The following is a 14509-nucleotide window of genomic DNA, read 5'->3' on the forward strand; positions in this document are numbered from 1 at the left end:
AAAGACTTGGAAATTCTCCTTCCCAAGGAATCATGGCACTGCAACATATAATTTCTGCCTTGGTTCAGAAAATTAACGAAAACCAAGTTTTCTTGGTTAACATATTTCCTGAATAAAATATTTATTGCTGATTAAAACTGACAACTCATACTAATTTCACCACCACCCAAGAACTAATTTTTCCATAATTTTCACAGCTGGGACAAGCAAAGAAGTGATGAAAATCATCCAAGGGGTTCTCGGTTCCCAGACTGCCAACCATGAGGTCCCAAATTCCAAAGCTTTGGCATCCCAGGGCCAACCTGTTCCTCGGGGCACCTCACTTCTGCACAGAGCCATGTCCCACGGTGCTGGATGACTCCAGCATTTCCAGGCTCTGTAGTCAACAACTGGCGATGAAATCACCAGGTTGCCTGCCTCCAGGAAACCCCTAAAAGACGACTCCCACTACTCCACAGTCTGGGATCTGCCCTACTCTGTCAACATCTCTGCAGATGCTGGAAGCCAGAACATAGCCAGACAGGTCCACCAAGACCACCCCTGCAGGAGTTTGGGGGTCTCCTCACTTGAGGAAACGTATAAATGATGAGCAATTGGCTATCTGCCTGTTTTGTCAAGTAAATAATTTAGTAAATATTTCCTCAAAATAACGACCTCCCATTATGGTGAAAGAAAGATAAATCCTCTGCTTCTGGGCTAGTTTGCTTTCAATAGTACTTCTATAGGGCTGTTTTTAACCAAACCTGTTGAGGAGGAGGATAACAGAATTGTCTGGAAATGAGCATCCATTAATTCATCGTAACTGACCAGGCCCCACAGCACAATGCACCAGACCCAGACATCGCTTCTTTCCTTAACATTTAACTGACCGTTGATGCTAATCAATCCCTGGTGTATGTGCTTTCCAGAAATGAGATGGACTTGTTAGACAAAATTAAACATGGAGTCACAAGTAAGCAAGGGCTTCAGCATTCACTCATGTCAATTAAAATACATGATTGATATGGAAACGTAAATCAAGAGTAAGAAATTAAATCTTCATGTTAAAAATGCAAAAAAAAGATTTATTCTTGCTTTCACTTCTGACTGGAAGTGAACACAATTGAATACAAACAAGTGAATACAATTGACTTGAACACCAATGCAAAAGACTTGACAGACTATCCACCAAGACACCCTGGAAAACTCAACTGTTGTACCTCTACTTAACTGGCATAAAACCATTCCCCAATTCACTGGCAAATTTCATGTGCTAAATTGCCATAAATTTTTTTTTTCCAAATTCAGCTGCATATGCAACACCAAAAGGTAACTCACATATCCATCCTGTTTGACCACGAAGGACACAATAAAAAAAACCACGATAAAAGAAAAAGGAAATAAATTCATTAGAAAAATGAAACTGCATTAGTAGATAATATCTGAAGTACAGACTCATTATAGGTGGTCTATAGGTAACTGTTTAGCTCAGGTCCATGTGGATAACATCACATGCTACTACTCCCTTGAGCGATGAATTAATCCACACAGAAAATCCCTGCGACAAGTCACATCACAAGAGTCACGAAATGGAGGTCACTGTGCCAGCTAGCAAATGACACATTAAAGGGTAGGGGGGAGGCAGAAAATGCTCTTTATACTTTGCGCTTCACTATGAATGTGAGGGATTTATTTCTTTAATCCATGGCTGGCAGTATTGAGGCTGCTTGGAACTGCAAAGACTGAGGGAAACATCCAATTTTCAAATCCCCTCCAGCTACATAAAGGTAAGAAAGAAGAGCACTTCTGTCCCCCTAAGCTGTTATTGCACCGCTGCCTGTATTAGCCCAACACTATTTTCTGAAAAGGCTAAATTAGAGGAAGGCACATGTCACAAACAGCTTCCTTCTGTAACCAGGACAGTCAGTTAAGACAGACAAGATAGTGCTAAGACATACCTTTTTACAGTATACTCATCTGTGGTTTATTTTGCCTGCCGTATTACAACGTTATATCCCTACACGAGGAATGCGAAGGAGGGTATGGGGGGGAACGGCACAAGTGACCTTGCCTATCCAAATATGAGCTTATTCAGACTACTTAAGCATTAAGTCACAGTTTACCATTCTGGGGGAAAAGCAGTGTCCTTTCTTGGAAAGCGTACTAAAATGAGGCAACATTTAACAGTACCTCAAAGTATGAGACAGAATACACATATATAGTTTGGTCGTCATCATCTTCTTTTCTTCTTAGGCAAGTAAATTTATAAAGCCTCTCATCTAACGTGTTAGATTAATAAATGATGAAGCTACAAACGAGAGCCCCAACCTTTCATGATGTGTGCTCAATTATTTTGCATTTCACAAGAGTAAAGAAAAGCGAAATTAATTTACGCCCCATAATTGCCAAACTAAATGACACAATCTTGCCTATTACAACAGATCAAAACAATACATTTACCAACTCATTGGAAAAAGTGTAATTTTTACTTGAACAGCTTTTTGTGTTATATTGGCTTCCATCCCTGGAAAAGTATCTAGCAAATATTGTAGCAGAGGTCATGGCGATCATGCTTTTCTCCACAGCTAGGGTCTGGATCAGAGCTACTTTCAAGCTAAACTCTATGACAGCATTTCAAAAGAGAGTGAAATGATATTTCATCATGTGCTTGGTGAATATTCCTTACTAATGTAAGTCTTGAACCGCAGGTTTCTTATAGTTTGCAGGCTCAGACAATCTGAATGTTGGTCTATACAGTCTAGAAGGAAAAGCAGCTATTATTTAGCAAAGGATGGAACTTTTGCGGGCAATGCAGTTTGTTAGGACATCACTCTCAGTACCAACTTCTTCAGCAATCTCTTCCCGATTCTCCCTTACACCCCAGTCTCTTAAACCAATGTGCCTGGTAGCTTGAACGGCAGCAGATAAGAGAGTGTGGTGTAGGCACCAGCACTCCTGTGCACACGTCACCCTCAAATTAGTGCCCCTCTTCCACTGTTGTTCCTTACTTCTGCTCCCCCTGCACATCTGGCCTCCTCATTAACACTCCTCCACCATGGCACAATCCCTAGAAGAAGGCATCACGTCATCTTTCTCTGGGTACTCCTTCTACTTTGAAATCATCTTGCTTGGACCTGAGTAACTACTCACTATCAGCATCATCCCATGTAAGGTTTCTCTACAGCACGGTACAGCAGTACTAGCCCTTTTATCCACCTCTGCAAATATCCTGCCTGAGGCAACTGAAGATTTTCCTTTTGCCATTTTTTGGTTGCCACATCCCATGGTAGCTCACAGCCATGTGGCAACAAGCATATCTGAGTCTTTCTCTACTTCAGTCACTTCTGAATGACTAGCCTCTAATCCCTTTGGCTTCAGCTGCAAAATTCCCATTGACTGATAATGGATTTTCCACTGATGTAGAATCAGGCACTTCGACTACACCACTACGAATTAACAGAAGAGAGCTCTGTTAATCCTTTATAAGCAAGCTTAATCTTTTGGTTTTTAGAAGAAGGAGTAAAGGCCACATTTTCTCCAATATCAGCCAGAAAATGATTATTATTTCAGGCTTTTTTTCTTATTTTATTTGATCAAACCGGTATTTTTTTTGGAAGACACAAATCCAGACACCACTACCACATGCACATCTCTGCCTGGTAAAAGAGGAAGCGTTTGAGCTATGAATCCTAAAGCTGAAAGCTGGGATCAGCACTCTGGGACTTAAGAGTTACTCCACAGAAAGTGTTGCCATCTGGAAGCAGCAAACTGACAAAGCCTTTATAGCACTCACCTTTCAATTAAACAAGAGTAACATCTGAAACCTCACATTAAAATAACTGTAATATTTGTCATGGTTCTGTCTCAATGATACGATTTCAACATTTCTTATACATCAGCAATAGTTAGGGCTATCAAACCGCAAGCAAATATTAGCACCTTTAAAGACCTATAGAACTTGGATAGTAACTCTGAAGCAATCCAGTCACCACGATGATGAACTGATCTTACGTTCCATTAACATGAGATTCTGTTAAATCAACTGAAATAGTATTAAGTCAGTGGGAAGGGGAATGGCTCTTCTTTTTTTTTTTTTTTTTTTTTGTAGGAAAGGAAATTTATCACTAAAAGCTTCAATGTCTGGTAAACAGGAGATCAATCACGCAAACCCTTGCTCAAATGAGAAATCACTGCTCACAAAGCCTTGCCCCATTGCAGTGAACAGCCTGAGCAAAGATACTCGCTCACAATAAAATCTTGAAAGATCAAGCCCAAATATCAGTTATAATTGGTACTGCACATCAAACAGCCCTTAATATGACATCCTGTCCTGCAGTGCACTAAATGCAAACATTTCATTGACTTAGTAATTCATCATAAACACTGCTTCTATGCTAGGATGAGAAGCCTAAAACACAGCAGCTAAGTGGTTCCTCTAAAACACTTAAATGTCACATATCTCCATAGGACAATAAAATGTTTATCTTTTGTCATGCATTTCATTGCCACTGTTTAGTCAGGCGACCTTCTGAAAGGAGCACTGGAGGCTGACGTACACCTTCATTAAAGCAGCACCTCCTTCTTCTTCCCCCGCCTGCAAGAACAATAAGCGCAGGAGGGAAGAGGTGAGCAATCCATGGAGTAATAAAGAGATTTTGTTTCAGAGGGCCATCAATTATTTATGAGTAAATCCCCAGAGGAACACATCCGAAGCTGAACAGTTTTTAATACGTTTCACTTCTGTACACATGGCACAACACAACCAGACGCAAAGCTAAATTGGATGTCTGACTATTCAAGGTGTCAAATAGTGAGTTGAATCTGGACTTTAGTAAATCACTGTTATGTTTGTTCAAGTACAACAGGCTCCTAGATTTAAAGCTCTCTCACAAAATTCCTCTAATACTCACAGAAATCAGTCTTTATAGTACTTCCCACTCATCGAGACCTAAGCAAAGAAAAGGTTCATACTGAAGAATTTCTATAACTATGGTGACAGAGTTGTCTAAACAGTCTAATATTCAAACTCGCTCATAAGCATATGGTCCAGCTTTGAATTGAATTTCATTTCACAAGGGAATGAAATGGACCTGAGCTTTTCCTACTAAGAAAGATAAGACAAGTTATAGTCTTTTCCTCCAAAACAGGATTTATCCTTTAAAAAGCAAACCACTTGTCTTTAAACTAGAATTGTTTTATAATTCTGCTTTTAAAGGAGAAGATCCAAAGACTCTTTCTGTGATATGGGAAATTCAAACATTATACATTGGTGGTCTTCATGAAGTATGGGCACTGAAACCGAACAGTTTTACTTCCTAGGCATGCTTTCCACAAGAAGTCGTTAAGCTGTCATTGAAAATAGTCATCCTACAAGTCTTGAAACGAAACCAAATTCATTGTCACATAGTGAAGATCCAGATCTGCAGAACTGTTCTTTGAGCTCCTCTTTCCCATAGCTTCCAAGCAACAAGATGCTGCCAAAGCCAACACCACCACTGCAGTCATACTTCAACGTCTATGTCTACAGTAGCTGCCACAATGGCCCTGAGGCCACCTTGAACACCAAATTTAGGTACCCAGGCACCCAAGAACCAGGCTGCAGCACTGCCAGATGTGCCTTGATGAGCAAGCCTCCTAGGCAGGCTATCAGTTGATGAATGGTAGCACAACTCAAAAGGGACAAGCTGGGAAGTTCATCAAATAACATATTGTAAAACATGTGTGGGACAAACACTTTCTATTGCTTTTGCAGAACAACCACAGGAGAAGAGCTGGGTCTGGCACACTCTCTGCCCCCTCCCGTCTAGGCCAGCACACACCACACCACTTCCATGCCTCCGGGAGCAAGCTCCACTCCCATCACAGTCTGGCTGGATTAAAATTCTCCAGTACCAAAAAAAAAAAAAGAAAAAAAGAAAAGCCACTTAGAAATCCATTTCAAATTTGTTTGCATTACTTTAGAGGGTTTGTTATGTATTTGGATGAAAGGAGCCCATTAAGAACATCTATATTTACTTCATTACAGCGTGGCTCTTGAAGTTAGATGAAAAGATTTACTCTGGCCAAGTTTGTTTATTCATCAACATCAGCTACGATACGCTTTCAAAGGCTCATCCTCATTGCATTTACATGAAAGCATACAGATTTTTTTTTCCAAGGATTGTATCACATTCCAAGAGCTGGAAAAGGACAAAATAAACTTTTGTGAGAATTATGAAATCAGGGACCAGCACAGGAACATTTCTTGTGATTTCCGGTTATTTTTTGGGGGAGGAGATCCCACCACTTCCCACCTGAATTCATTCTTTCTCATCCTGCAGACGTATCAAAAGCCACAAACTCTAGGTAGATGATCAGTTACCATGCTCCTATCCTAGATACCAGCAACTGGCACACTGCTTACCCAGGGACACCTGAAGCGAAGAGTTAACCCTGCCTGAAACACAACAGTTTCATCAAACATAGTCACCCAAGTTCCTAATTTTTTTATCCACACTTTTACAAGAGCAACTGAACTTGTTCCACAGGTGGTGTTGAAGAGCTCTTTGCAACTGCAAGCAAAGCATTGCACAGAAATGCAGGACACCACCGACCAATCCCAGCTGTACAAGTTGTAGTTATCTCCGACAGGAACCCAAACACGACTTGGTATTTACATGCCTTTAATATCAAAATTTTATCCGAAAGTTATGTAAATATTTAAATAACACTTACAGACAGTAACTTTCCTTGTGAGTTTACACTTTCCCACGGAAGACTTCCACAGTGATTAACAATGCTGATCTTTATCCTTCACACTGAGTATTCATTCATCCTTTCTAAAACTATATATGACCCAAGAGGGCTATAACAAGGCAGTATTTATCTGCCCTAATAATCTACTGCTGCTGCTTTAATTAAAACTCAGTTATATCACATCCACAAAATGAAAGGACACATCCCACCACTCATCATCTTCACCTGACAGGTGTGCTTGGTGCACCTTGGGAGGAGCAACCTTTGGAGGTCCCACCACCCACAACTCACCCACCCCAGCCCTGGCAACTGCAGGCACAGCACTGTAAAAAAAAAAAACCAAAAACCCAAACACACCACTATGGAAGAAAAGCAGAACAAAACTGCAGAAAGATTTGCAGCTTGGGACCTCAAGTGAGTCACTGAGCACCTCCAAGTTGGTGTGCACCCCAACTTACGAGCAGGGCAATGCTGCCTGTGCAGCACATGGGATTTTGGGGAGGTGAGTAGCCAGGGAGAAGGTGAGTTGGATATGGCACTCGCGCCCATGAGAGGCCTACAAAGAAGTTGTGGCATGGCGCAGAAATTCAGAGTATGAGGGATACCAGGATATAGGTGGGGGAACAGCAACCAAGGACATCTCTAAAGTTTCAAAGCTTCAGCTTGCTCATCTACATAGCAGGATTTTAGAGTGCCTCCAAGAGCCCACAGAAATGCACAGTGATTTCAAAATCTAGAGTTTATTACTAGTAATATGACACAAATGAGTGTGCACTACTTGCCCTTTCCATGTTTTAATCAATGCAGGCAGTATCTGATGATACAGATGTTTAGAAACACTGTTTTCCTAAGGAAGAAGCCACCCTGAACTTCCCATACCACAAGTTTTTTTGGCATTGTTATACGCAGTGTAAGACCTGCACCTGACAGCATCCTTGGGATGCAGAGATGGGCAGCGAGCCTACAAGCTACAGGCTGTACAACCAGAGCCTTATCCAGCACATCTTTCCTGCCAGCACCATGCACGGCCCAGAACAGCAGTTGCCATTCATTCAGCAGACACCCAGACTTGGGAGAGGGCTTGCTTAGCCCCGGTTTGGAAATCCACAGGTGAAGGCAGGTCTCGGCATGCTCTGCCCCTTAATCCCACCTGGGCTCCTTCCCAGCTGCAATACATCAGCCCTCCCGCCGCTGCTCTGGGTCTGAGCTACCCTTGCACCCTGCACCTGGAATCTGCCCTGTTCTCAACACCTGAAAGCAGAGCCATCCCTATAGAAGCCTGGGTAACATTATTTGAACCATGTATTGTTTCAATTAAGTGTTAAACAATGTTTTCAAGCCTTCTTGGTCTATTAATCTTACTCTTACAGTATATTTCACATGTACAAATTATACGGTGTTGAAAAACTTTATATTTTTAGTTATACTTTGAAAAAGCCCCTCTGCCTTCCATCCTCATTCTTACTGGAAGGTAAAAGACTGTCCTGTTCCAGCCAGTGAACTCTACAACACTTCACCATCAGCATCAATGAGCTGATAAACAGATTTAACTCCTCTGTGAGACAATGAAGTCTGCACCGCCCCAGGAAAGAGTGTTCCTTAACTAAATGCCACGGCCAATGAGCAAAACTTGATTGCATTTCTCATGGATTACTCAGAACAGCGCTTCTTAAAATATAAATTAGCTCTTGGTTATCGACCATTTCTTATTTAGGACTTGAAATCCAGTTGCCATGTTCTGATCAATATAACTTTAATAGTAGGATAAATTTAGAGCTGAAGTTATCTAGTAGTAGTCATTTGTATACAATACAGGTTCTAAAGCCACATTCACATTCAAATGCCTGGCTATGAGGCTTGTGAGGAGCACAGTGCCTTAAAATGCAATGAATTACCTGTTTCTTTTCCTCACTAAACAACATTTCATAAAAGAAGCTGAACAAAAGATAGGTGAGCTTTCCAAGTGTCACAACCCACAACCTTTACTCATATGAGCAATGTGTTGCCTTCAGATCAGCTTCTCATTTGAAAGTTGCAGATCCTCATTGCTGACCTGAATACTAATTTTATGTAAATAAAATCCTGTGTTGAAAGACTGGTTAAAGATAAAATTGCTCTTGTACTTCAGGTCTACAAGATGTTGTGCATACTGTGTTCACAATTTTTTTTCCAACAAGGCAAAATACACTCCTGCTCTGCAGGAGATGCTCCACAGGCTGTAGAATTTGGCCCTTATTAATCACTTTTCCAGTGAGGGAAGGCACTTTTGCTGTAATGAAGGTGGGCAGGTCACGTAGAGATATATTTATCACAACAAAACTTTTAAACATGAAAAATAAGAAACCTTGAAATTCCTGCTTCTGTATTCTTGAAGAGAAACAAATACAAAACCAAAGTACTCGCATTACCTACTGGTTCTCTTTAGTAGTGCTTCCTTCTGCAAATTCTCCTAACAGACACTGCTCCACAATCATTATTTAACTGAAACACAGACAGACTTCAAGGAGACTAAGAAGGATTTGATTCTGGCTTCACAAAGCACACTTATTTTGTCTTTTAAATTTTAATTTAATGAAAGAACTCTGGATAAAAGTTATTGAGGACAACTGCTAGGATGGGGGCAGGGGGGATATTTTCCCAAAAAATTTTTTCTTTGCTCTTTCTCTGTTTCTGCATTTGGTGTTTAATCGCTGAGTATTATTTGAAAGGCCATTCGTTTTAGAAATGTAATCAACTTAAGTATTCGGCACCACAGATGATCTACTACTCTCCTCAAAACCAAGTCTCCGAGGCACAGATTAGAAAGAAAGGTTAAAGAGCTCTGCCGTTCAAAGAATAACAGTTCAGACGTCTATATATCACTACGTTTGTTTATTTAGATAATTGGGTTTGCTATCATTCAAGCTACACAACTTTTGCCAGTTTTTCCTCTCCCCTCGGAGAGGCACTAAGGAAAAATCGCCCCAAGCAGCGCACACGGCCAGGTGAGCCGGGACTAATCCGTGCTCGCATCCCTCTTCAGAACACTTGGAAAAGCAGCCCCTGCTCTCCCCTGGTGACGCTTAAAGAGTTTTCAAGCCCGAGAGCAGCCGCGACCGTGAAACAACCCGGAGCCCGTCACCGCGCAATGAGGTTTGGGGGTGCAGGCAGCGCCGGGGGTGCCCGGGAGCCCCCCCCTCCCCGCCCGGGGATGCGCCCCGAAGGACGCACCGACACCCCGCTCTGCACCTGCACCGCTCTCGCCCAAACCGCAGCATCACAGAGCGGTTCGGGGGGGAAGGGACCTTCTTAAAGATCATCCAAGTCCCGGCCCCCCCCCCTACCCCCGCGACCCCGGGCAGGTCCATCCCCCGCGGGACCGAGCGGCCGGACAGGGGCAGCCCCGCCGCGCCCCGCAGCCCTGCGGCAGCCCCCGCGCACACACACACACACACACGCTCGCACTACGCACTCACACCCCGCACGCCCCTCTCCCAGCACACACACACACACACACACACACGCCAACTTCACGCCCGGCTCCCAACTCACCGGGAGGCGCCGTCCCCGCGGAGCGGCGCGCCCGGGATGCCGCCTCCCGCGGAGCGGAGCGCAGCCCGCAGGGGCCGGGCAGCGGCGGCGGGGGCGGAGCGGCAGCAAGTTGCGGCGCCTCTGTCTCTCCTCCCTCTCTCCTCCTCCCTCCCCCCCGCGGGAGGGTCAGGGGGAGGCGGCGGAGAGGGACGGAGCGCGGCCGCGGAGAGGCAGGGCGCATGTCCCCGCGCTGGGAGCCCCGCCGCCCGTGTGCACCGCGCACCGCACCGCGCCTTTGCGGAGCCTGCGCGCATCCCCCTCGCACCGCACCGCGCCTCTGCGGAGCCTGCGCGCATCCCTCCTCCCCCCCTCCCAGCGCACCGCATCGCATCGCCTCTTAAGGAGCTTGAGCGCATCCTCTGTGCGCCGCACCGCGCCTTTGCGGACCCTGCGCGCGTTTCCCCTCCCCCCCCCCTCGCATTGCATTGCATCGCGTCGCATCGCGCCTTTGCGGACCCTGCGCACTGCAGCGCCTTTTCGCGGAGCCTGCGCGCATCTCCCCCCCCCCCCCCCCACCGCGTACCGCATCCCCCTGCGCGGAGCCTGCGCGCACCCCCCGCGGACTGCATCCCCCCTTCGCGGAGCTTGCGCGCATCTCCCCCCTGCGCACCGCATCCCCCACCCCGCGGAGCCCCCAGGGGCTGGAGCGGGGCGGCTGCTGCCCGCGGAGCCCCGTCTCCAGGCTGCTCGGGTGGAGGGTGGTCAACCTGGAAAAGGAGTTAAAAAGGGATTAATCCAGGCGTCCTGTTATTCCCACCAGCACCACGCTGGGCGAGCACAGCTATTGAAGACGGCTATTATGACAAAAGGGACCTCTGCGTAGTAATTGGTGGCTTTTTAATGTTCTTCCAAGGTCTTCAAGTGAAAGATAACTATATTTTACATGATGTAGGGAAGCTCAAGGACTTTGAGTGAAAAGCACTGCGAGAGCAAAGGCAGGAAAGGCTGCAGAGGCAAAACGCCTGGTTTAGACCTCTGGGGATTTTTTTAGGGAAATTGCACAATTGCTCTTAGGTTTCCACCCAGACGTAAGGACTGACCTAACACCCGGTGGGTTGCATACTTCTGAGAACGAGTTCAAACCCTGTATTCCATGCTGCAGTAACACATATGTCACATACATGGCTGGCTCAAGGTTTGAGCCTGAATCTGCATTCAGTGCTTAAAGAATGATTTGCCTATGCAGGGAACTGTTGGAGGGGTTGTTTGCTTGTTTGTTTTTTTTAATAATCCCTATACATCAGTGCCATCAGCATTTTCATCTTCACTTGATCTTTGACAAGATTATAGCTCAGTTTATTGTCTCCATGCACACCCATCTAATGAATCCTCAGAGCTGATATTTTATTCACGTTGTCTTTCAGTAATGCCAGCTCTTGGGCTTCTCTGTTGATTTTCTTGTTTTTCTTTTTATTCTGAAACTTCCTTAAGGTTTGTCCAACAACTTCTGTCCTCACTGTGCAACATTGCCTGTGCCTAGAAGAGTCCAGCCCACCTCAGTTTGTCCTGGTCCTACAACAAAATGTGAATTATTCTACCATGTAGCCTGCCAGCTCTTGTAATATCCAGCTGATGACTGTAATTTTACCAATCTGGTGTTGCTTTTCTTCTCTTCCTAACATACCACTATACTAGCACATTTTAGCTGATCTAATAATGTTTTCTCACACTTTGTTCTCTGGTTTCCTTTGCCGGTCCTTCTTGCAGAGAGTTCCCATCAAAACCTTCCATTAACAACAAGCAGGCTTTGTGAAACCCCTGACATCTGCATCCAAATCCCACATGGTGACTCTGCAATGAACCCAACTGTCTCACTCGCTTTAACTCTTTCCCTTCCAGTTGTGCTGGTTCCTTGTCGTTGTAGTCAATGAAGATTTGCAATGAAGATTTGCTCCCTCATTCTAGACCAGTGATTCCACAGCTCTGCTCAAGGTTCACAGATGCTCTATGACCCTGGCAGGTCATTTCATAGAATCATAGAATCACAGAATCACCAGGTTGGAAAAGACCCACCGGACCATCGAGTCCAACCATTCCTATCAAACACTAAACCATGCCCCTCAGCGCCTCGTCCACCCATGCCTTAAACACCTTCAGGGAAGGCGACTCAACCGCATCCCTGGGCAGCCTGTTCCAGTGCCCAATGACCCTTTCTGTAAAGAATTTTTTCCTAATGTCCAGCCTGAACCTCCCCTGGGGGAGCTTGAGGCCCTCTCATCCTGTCCCCTGTCACTTGGGAGAAGAGGCCAGCTCCCTCCTCTCCACAACCTCCTTTCAGGTAATTGTAGAGAGCAATGAGGTCTCCCCTCAGCCTCCACTTCTCTATGGTGCCTCCATTTTCAGTTGGGAGTATGAAATCACGTTCTTATTTCTAGGAAATTTTGAAGGCCAACAGCAGTGTATAGGTCCAAAAAGACTGGGAACCAATATTCTAACAGCTACTACCCTTCAGTTTTACTTTTTGTCATCGTTTGATGTCATCGTATAACTGCAATGTTTGTTGAGTCTTCACAAGGGATGAACAAAGCATGCCAGTGTGCTGAAACCCACAGAAACTTTCCATCTCTTTACACCTACTGTAGGTTTCCCAGATACTTTATTTATTTGGATTTAATGAGTTGAAAAACCTTCCAGGAAATGTAAGCTAAATCAAAACCATACACATGCTTTTGAACAAAAGTCACTACATATGGTATAAAAAGCATATTGCCATAACAATTTGTATTTTTATCTTATCCTGTACTCCTGTTCAAATGTAAACAAAGCCTAAAACATCTCCAAAGCAGAGGGGTGGTGCTCCTTTGCCTCTTCCTTTTTTCTCTCCCACCTCCTCTCCCTTCTTTGCCCTCCAACTCTAAATACCATTTGGTTTAATTTATCTTCCTCAGTATTCAGGAGGGAAACAATTATTATATGTTTTACTTCTAAATCTAGAAGTGAGGTTTGCTCATTAACTAACATTTATTTGCAGCCCTATTCAGCACTCAGGCAAAGATCAAGGAGGAAAGGGGAGACGAAGAGAATGAAGGATGGGATGCAGCCTGTCATCTCTTGGCAAAAGGGAAAGATTAAACGTGGAGTCAAAAAGGAGGGGTATATAGTGGGCTGTAATGGCAATGGAGAGCTGGCAGAGATGGAGGGAAATGATCTGAGTACATGAGAGGCAACGATTAACTCCTTCAAAAAGGCGAGCAAAAATCAAGCTCTCTTAGACGTGATAAATTCTGCCTTCCACAAGAGTGAAACTATTCCCTCCTGTCATTCCTGTGACAGGTGCTCCCAAAGGCCCAATCGCTGCTGGAGCTCCATTATCTGAGGCATTGCGCCGGTGCATAAATGATGGAGTCCCTGCCACAATGGCCTTACAGTTTAGCATGAACCAAAATACAACAAAGGAATGTAAAAAATGGCAGAAGGGCCCAGGAGGAGAAGGACAGCTGAAACCTTACAAGCCTGTTACAGAACTTCAATGTAATAATCATATTTAAATAATACAAAAATTATGTACCTTCATAGTAGAGACCCACCCTTCATCTCAGGCACTTCCATTGCTTGCTTTTTTTTCCCATTCAAGAACTGGAAAAATCAAGCACCTAAATAGTCCTTTTTGCCCAAACAGCTGTTGCTGGTTATAGTTAGGGCAGCAGGTTAGCACAGTAATAGCTGAAGCAAAATGTATATGAGCTACTGGAGGTCACAACCTGTGACTTGTGTCATTTTGGGAGCAGCAGCTAGGAGCAGCTAGACACACGCAAGCTTCGCTCTGGCCCTGGCTGGGGCAGCCCATCTCTATCCTTGTTCAGCTCCTGTGTTGCCCCATGTTGTACCAGCGCTACTCTTTGTAAATGAGCTGGATACAGAAGTTTGTTTTTTCAGCGGGATCAGTTCCCAGCCCAGCTCCTGGTGAAGGCTCACAACTACCCTGGCTGGCCAGCGTGGGAAGGAGCGGCAGAGGCAGGCGCAGAGGTGCAGCAAGGCTTGTACAAGCTGCTGGAGGTGTTGTGCTCCAGGTGCACAGGACTGGCCTCAGCTGTGCTTGTGCAAAGCATGTGGTTTTACTAAACTGCATTTTCAGATGTCTAAAATGGATTTAGGTGCTTAAATATAGACCCCTTAGTTTTCAGTTTTGCAGGATGGTATGCACCAAGCCAGCAGTTCACCTCCACCAAAATGAGGAGGCCTTGTTCCCTCCCAGGTGTCCCATCCCATAATCTCTCTTTTATCA

General features: G+C 44.7%; 1 protein-coding gene across 7 annotated transcripts in view; it reads right to left on the reverse strand.

Moving 5' to 3' along the window:
• PAG1 (phosphoprotein membrane anchor with glycosphingolipid microdomains 1) overlaps nucleotides 1-14098 on the reverse strand; it is a 113762-nt gene extending 99664 nt beyond the window's left edge. For all 7 annotated transcript variants that reach the window (XM_069854290.1, XM_069854288.1, XM_069854284.1 and 4 more), the window contains exon 1: nucleotides 13793-14098. The gene's annotated coding sequence lies outside the window, so the exon portion shown is untranslated. The remainder of the gene's footprint in view (nucleotides 1-13792) is intronic.
• Nucleotides 14099-14509: the final 411 nt, after the last annotated feature.

Source organism: Phaenicophaeus curvirostris, chromosome 3, assembly GCF_032191515.1.
Source record: "Phaenicophaeus curvirostris isolate KB17595 chromosome 3, BPBGC_Pcur_1.0, whole genome shotgun sequence".
In the NCBI taxonomy this organism is placed as follows: Eukaryota; Metazoa; Chordata; class Aves; order Cuculiformes; family Cuculidae; genus Phaenicophaeus; species Phaenicophaeus curvirostris.